Raw genomic sequence first — 6,872 nt, forward strand, 5'->3', positions numbered from 1 at the left:
ACACATGTCCTCCTCCAGCCCCCTCCAAACCCCTCCATGTGATGACCCGGGTTTATTTTTGGCACCATGCAGTCGTGTCTTCCCGCATGATACAGTGCTTCCTGGCAAAGAGGATCACTAGGCTCTGTCTAGGGAGAAGCTTTCATGGGAAACCAAGACACCCGTCTTCCTCGTCCTGAAGTTCCTGCTCCTCCCGGTGGCCCACTTGCCCCTCCTTTCTGCCCAAAGCACCAGGGAGATGTATTTACAAAAACCATATGTTTGTCTTTCTTCTGATGAGTGGCTTTGTATGAACAAGCTTCTCTTTTGTTTCTATTGTACAAACGTGCTGGGGCTGGCCATGGAAAGGGGAGGGAAGGTGTAAGGAGGAGAGGACACTAGATAGTCCTGGAGGGGGAACTACCTCCCCCACATGAGTGACACGGGACACTAGAACTCCAGGAGTTGTTTGTTCAATCACTGTTCTGTCTCCAGCATCTCCTATAGTGCCTGATACTGAGAATGCCCTCGGTCCACATCTGTTGCATGAGTGGGTGGTGACCCAGATTTAGAGAAACCAACCCAGCACGGAGCAAACCATGTTGCCTGAGATGGTTCATCTGGTGATCATTAACTCTGGTGAACCATTGGCATTCCCCAGGAGCATTCCAAAAATACAGATTTTCCATCATGTCCCAACCAACCCAAGCAGAATCCAGGTTGGTGCCCAGGAATCTGTGTTTTTATAAAGCCCCATTTAAGACTCTTAAGCCAGCAGGGCATGGACTGGCCTTTAGGAACCACCAATGAAGTTCTAACAACATTAACCAATAGCCCCTGTGTTTTTCCTTCTTTCCACTCTAAATGGCATAGGCACACATGCATCCACACCAAAGAATCCAAGACCAGCACACCCACAAATGGCTACAGACATAATTCTGCACTAGTAAGTATATTAATGATGTGGGGTCTGGTGGAACTGATCCAGACTTGCTAGTGACCAGGCTCACAGAGGCACACCCTGACTTGCTGGTTTGAGAAGAAATGGTATCTCAAGCCAGTCACTTAAGAAAGCAATGTGGAGGTTTCTTAAAAATCTAAAAATAGAGTCACCATGTGATTCAGGAATCCCACTCCTGGGCATATATCTAGAGGAAACTCCAATTCAAAAAGATACATGAACCTCAATGTTCATAGCAGCACTATTTACAACAGACAAGACATGGAAGCAACCTAAATGTCCATCAACAGATGACTGGATACAGAAGCTGCGGTATAGTTACACAATGGAATACTACTCAGCCATAAAAAATAATAAACTAATGCCATTTGCAACAACATGGATGGACCTGGAGATGATCATATTAAGTGAAGTAAGTCAGATAGAGAAAGATAAATATTATATATCACTCACATGTGGAATCTAAAATAAATGATACAAATAAACTTATTTACAAACCAGAAATAGACTCACAGACATAGAAAACAAACTATGTTACTTCCCAAAAAGGAAAGGGGGAAAGGGATAAATTAGGAGTTTGGGATTAACATATACACACTACTATGGTCAAGAAGAATATGAGGACAAATGCATGTATGTTCCTATGTGGCTGAAGTATTGGGCTGTACACCAGAAATGGATACAGCATTGTAAACTGTACGTCAATAAAAATACATTTAAAAATAGATAAACAATAAGAACCTACTATATAGCACAGGGAACTATATTCAGTATCTTGTAATAACCTATGATGGAAAAGAATCTGAAAAAGAATATGTCTATATTAACATACGTGTATAAGTAAAACTGAATCACTATGCTGCATACCAGAAGCTAACACAACATTGTAAGGCAATTATACAAAAAAAAAAAAATGCAGTTAAATTGAGGAGGTGAGAGGAAGGCCCTCTTTGTGAAAGGGACAAAAGGATGCCACCAACCACTGCCTTCACTTAGAGCCTGGGAGTGAGGCCCGGGGTCTGTTGGCTGGACGGTCACCTGCATGAAGGAGGCTCTGTCCACCCACTCTTTAATGGGCCGATGTGCCCACCAAGTGGGTGGCATAGCCAGAAGGAAGCCTGTCCTTCCTTCCAAAACAGGCCCGGAGTGAAGCTGTGAACTGATCACAGAGCCACGGGAGACTCACACAGGCTGGGTGGCAGGACCCGGAGCGGGCGGAGGGCACGTGGTGGTCTCTTAGCAGCTCTGATCGTAATCACGGCAGAGATTTAAGTAATCCTTGGACTGACCAACCGCCTGCAGATCTCAGATTCTTGCCCTGGCTCCATCTCATGGCTGATCCTTTCCAAAAGTCCCCCACCACCTGGGAAATTAAAATTACCCAAATCTTGCCCCTAAACAAGAATGAAAGCCTGGCTCTTAATCATTCTTCCCTTTCAGGACAATTGCATTTTCAAGATTTCCTTTTCTTGATACTTTCTCATCACCAAGGCAGAACAAAGGAGCATTCTTTCCAGCCAACAAAGACAAATGCACTTTCCTTCCCATTCCACTAGCTTCCTCCGCTCACTCCGATTCCTGTGGTCCTGCCGGCCATCCTGGCTTCTCAGGCCTTGGCTGATTTTTCCATTTTTAAAATGACGTCCCCCACAGGAGGCGTCTTTCATTTCTTCCCTCCGATGGGAATCGGGGAATCCTTGGAAGGTCACTGGGGTGTGGACGGCGGGGAAGTGGCCCCACCACTGCGCTTTCTTTCTCTGTTCTGCTTTCTGCAGGAGGGCGCTCCTTGCAAAGCCGAGTCATGAATAATGGATGCAGCAGCTCAGCCTGCATTTCGGTCTGATTAGCATGCACCTTGTCAGAAATTGCTTTTCCTGGTGCCAGGGAGGCCGCTTCGCCCGCCTCGCTTTCCCAGGCGCCGGGACCCCATGATGTTCCTTTCGCATTCTTCTCTCTGTCTCTGGCTGTCCCCCGTCATCTCCCATTGTTGCTGCCTGCCTCGTTCTGGTGTCATTTCCTCTGGGGATTCATTCCTTTTGTTGAAGGTTTTTCTTTTTTCTTTTTCTCTTTTCTCATTTTTATCTTTTAAGGGATTTTCATCAGCTTAGTGATGCAGAACTTCTCCCACCCCTCCCCTTTGGAAAATATTTAACGATGCAAATTCCTAAGACCTTTCCTGTCATGTTTTCTGTTTGATGGTTTTATTTCTTCTGAATTCTTTTTTCCTTCTATTCAAACTCTTCCTGCTGGGGTTTTGGAATGCTTAGATTCCTCCTCCAGTTCACAGCAGCCTTCATTAGCCAGTCACGTGGTTTCTAATCAATAAATCCTCTTCTGCCATAAAACATTACACTTTATACAGACTGAAACTAAAGGGCCACATCCGAGCACATGGTGCAATCTTGCAATTTAATGTAACTAAGACGTTTCACAGCCTGCCTTCATTTACCTCCAGGATTTAGAAACCGGATTCTAACACAAACTACACTTCTAATTAGCTGTGCCACTGGGTGAAAATAAGTCAGACTTTTCCAGGCTTCTGTTTCCTTATCTGAGAAATGGCAGGGGCTGGATAAAATTTTACTATTTGAAACCGCTAAAATTCTAAGTTTCGTTCTTGCCGTAGAAATATCGATATCTTTTCCAGATCACCTTTTCTCTGGTGTTAGATGCATTATTTCACTTCCATCTTTAAGCAGTTCGAAAATCCATCCAGTGGCCACACACCCTGTGAGAGACCCCAGTTCTGCCTTAGTCTTTGTTGCATTCCCAACACTTTCTCCTCATACGTATGAATCATAGTAACACAGGTAAACACAGATTTCATGTTCACTCAGACTCCGATGCAGAAGAACAAAGATGCGGAACCCACTGCAAGGTGATTTATGAGATGTGCAGGCTTTGAGATGGCTTCAAAAGTAAAGTTTTGCCGAGTTCTTGCTTGTGTAAGCATTTGTTTATTCAACTCTGCTCAAACCGAAGACGGAAGTATTTGTGTAACTGGGAAGAACAAATCTGACTCCACATTAGATCTGTTCCTCTGGCTTTAACCCTGTGCTCCGTTTCCTGTGCTCAGTCCTGCTGCTTCTGCACCTTTTATAAAAGAATGTTGCCTAGAGCCTGAAATAGACAGGAGAGCCCATTCTCAAGGCTCTGACCTTTAAGGGTAGAACACTTTCCCATTCATATAGAGAAAAAAAATTTTTCAGAACAGAGAATAACATTTGTCTTGTTGGAGGTTTTCAGGGATACATGACCTGACCCACGTGGACAGCTGCAAGAACAAAGGATTCCGACACCAAGAAGTTTGCAGCAACCAACCACGCCCCCTCCCCTTTTAGTATAAAAGGAGCCTGAATTCTGATTTTGGGAAGATGGTTCTTTGGACACTAGTCCACCATCTTCTTGGTCTGCTAGTTTTCCCAATAAAGTCATTTTTCCTGCCCCAACACCTCATCTTCTGATTTACTGGCCTGTCGTGCTGCGAGCAGAGAAAGCCTGGGCTCGGGAACATTTGCAGTGCTCTCAGCTGACTTCCAGATTTCTTTGGTCAACCATCCTGAAGAATGTCTTATGCCAGATTAATCAAATTAATCACTCCAGCAATTGGTCTGATGATTCCTGCACTAATTTCACAAATACAGACACTTGAAGTTCAATCGGTGCTTTACCACGTTTCCTTGGATTAATGTGGGAGAACTTGGGCAAGTATGATCACCCCCCACTTCAGAGAGCTCTGAGAGGTCCCAGGACCTGCACTGGTGTCTCTCTGCAGTGGGACTGAAAGTCTCCTGGTTAAGATGGAGCCATCGCTGAATGCACTAGGGACATTTAAAGGGATTGAGGACAACGTTCAGGGTTTGCTGACCCTGCAGAGTAGGAAACCAGAGCAGGTAGCTCCAGAGGGGATGGAGGGAGACGAGCTAGTGAGGAGAGCACCGCTCCTTAGATCAGGAACATGAGAAAGAAGAGCTGAAAAATTTCCTCCACTCCCAAGCAAAAGAAAAAGAGAAAGAACAAAAGAAGTTTAAAAGAATTTGGGGGCTGTAGGCATGTGTTTCTGTGTATACATAGGTCTGAATGCACTGCTGAATAAATCGAGGCATGCATCTATCCAGTACTCAAAGGGGAAACACTGGACAGGCTCTGGGTGGGGGCCAAGTGTCAGGTGGGCTCCAGCACAGCAGAATGTGGTACCAACATCCCACGTTGATGTCATCCCACAGGCTTAGGTGCTGGTTTTGCCGGGAGCTCGGAGGAAGCACAAAGGGCAGGCAGTCTGCTCTGGCGACCCCGAGTTTCTAAGCTGGAGGAGAAGCCAAATCAAGATTGAGACTTACAAATGTTAGTCACTATGTATAAAAATAGATTTTAAAAAAAGTTTCTTTTGTAGAGCACAGGGAACTATGATCAATGCCTTGTAATAACCTTTAATGGAAAAAAATATGAAAAAGATTATATGTATATATGTGCATGGCTGGGGCACTGTGCTGTGCATCAGAAATTGACACATTGTAACTGACTACACTTCAATTAAATAAACAAAAAAACAAACAAAAAGAAGAAACAGCAAACCAGATACCAAAAAAGGGGGCAGGGGCTCAGGCAGCTGGCAGCCCGGGTGTATTTCCCTGGCAGGAGTGGGCATGGCTAGTTCCAGTGTGACCTCAGCCTCTGTCCAGCCCCAATGGACAGGGCAGTGCTTGGCTGGGGTGGAAAGGGGAGGGATGGCCAAGAAATTTCCTTCCTTCTTGGAATTTACAATCTGGTTGTAAAGATAAAACAAATAAGGTCAGATGTAAATCAATTCACGAGAGGAACAGAAGTCATAAAGGAGTATGGGGTTCATCACAAAGTGATGGAGACAGAACCTGAGGGTGAGAATTCAGGTCAGTCCAGCCCAGAATCACGGGCTGGAACGTCTGCAGGGGGTGGATAGGTAACATAAATGAAGGATTCAAGCTAAGGTGTGTCTTTCATCACAGCAGAGGGTACGCAGACTAAGTAGCCAAGAGGACTCGGCCTTTCCTCAGAGAAATATGGCTTCTCCCATCTTACTTAAAATCCCAGCTTCTCAGTTAATCTGCTTTCCCACTTTTGATGCAGATATGAATCCCAACACGTATCTTCCATAACAAGGAAAACCACAGCACAGCAGGGATGGACAGTGGCCTCACTCCCCTTCGTGCCGGGAGACCACAGGGAGGCTGCCCAGCGGAAGGGGCTGCCCCTGGGGAACAACACAAAGTGGTTATAATGTTCCCACTTTTCAAGGAAGGTCTGAAGTCCAGATTCCACGTGAAATTTCTGATTGTTTTAAATGTGTGCCTCCATTATTTTTTCATACTGTAAGCCAAACAGAACATGTTATTGACCACCACCACGAAGTTTTTTTGGGACAGTCAGTCTAATCTGGGGTAGGAGATAAAACCTCTATGCCAACTGCAGTATTTCCTTAGAAGAGGGAGCAGATAATGCAGCTGAGTACCAGCCAGACTGTCCAGCTCCCAGGAGCCTAGGCTCAAAAACACAAACTACAATTCTAGGTCCCGTGGAATTCCAGCAGCGCTCTGAGATGCCTGCATACTCCTGGGGTAGGAAGGACAAGGTATCTTCTCCATGTGATCAGTAAACGTTAGACAAATGAGTGAATACATCAACTCCAACGGGAGGCCAGGTGTTCCTAGCAAAAACAGCAAATAAGCCATTTACCCCAGGGATTCAAACCCACTAGAATTGTGAGAATATTTCGAAGGGGTGTGAATGTCATCCATATTCATGCCAAGTCCTCAACTGCCCTTGCTCCCCAGTGCCCCCCATCCTGGGCCCCTCCGTCTTCCACCTGCATAGTCTGGGGCCTCTAAAACCTTCACCATCTCTCAAGTGGAACCTCTCAATTCTCCCATCAGCAGCCTTGGTACCAACCAGCATG

This window comes from Camelus bactrianus, chromosome 11 (genome assembly GCF_048773025.1).
Source record: "Camelus bactrianus isolate YW-2024 breed Bactrian camel chromosome 11, ASM4877302v1, whole genome shotgun sequence".
Lineage (NCBI taxonomy): Eukaryota > Metazoa > Chordata > Mammalia > Artiodactyla > Camelidae > Camelus > Camelus bactrianus.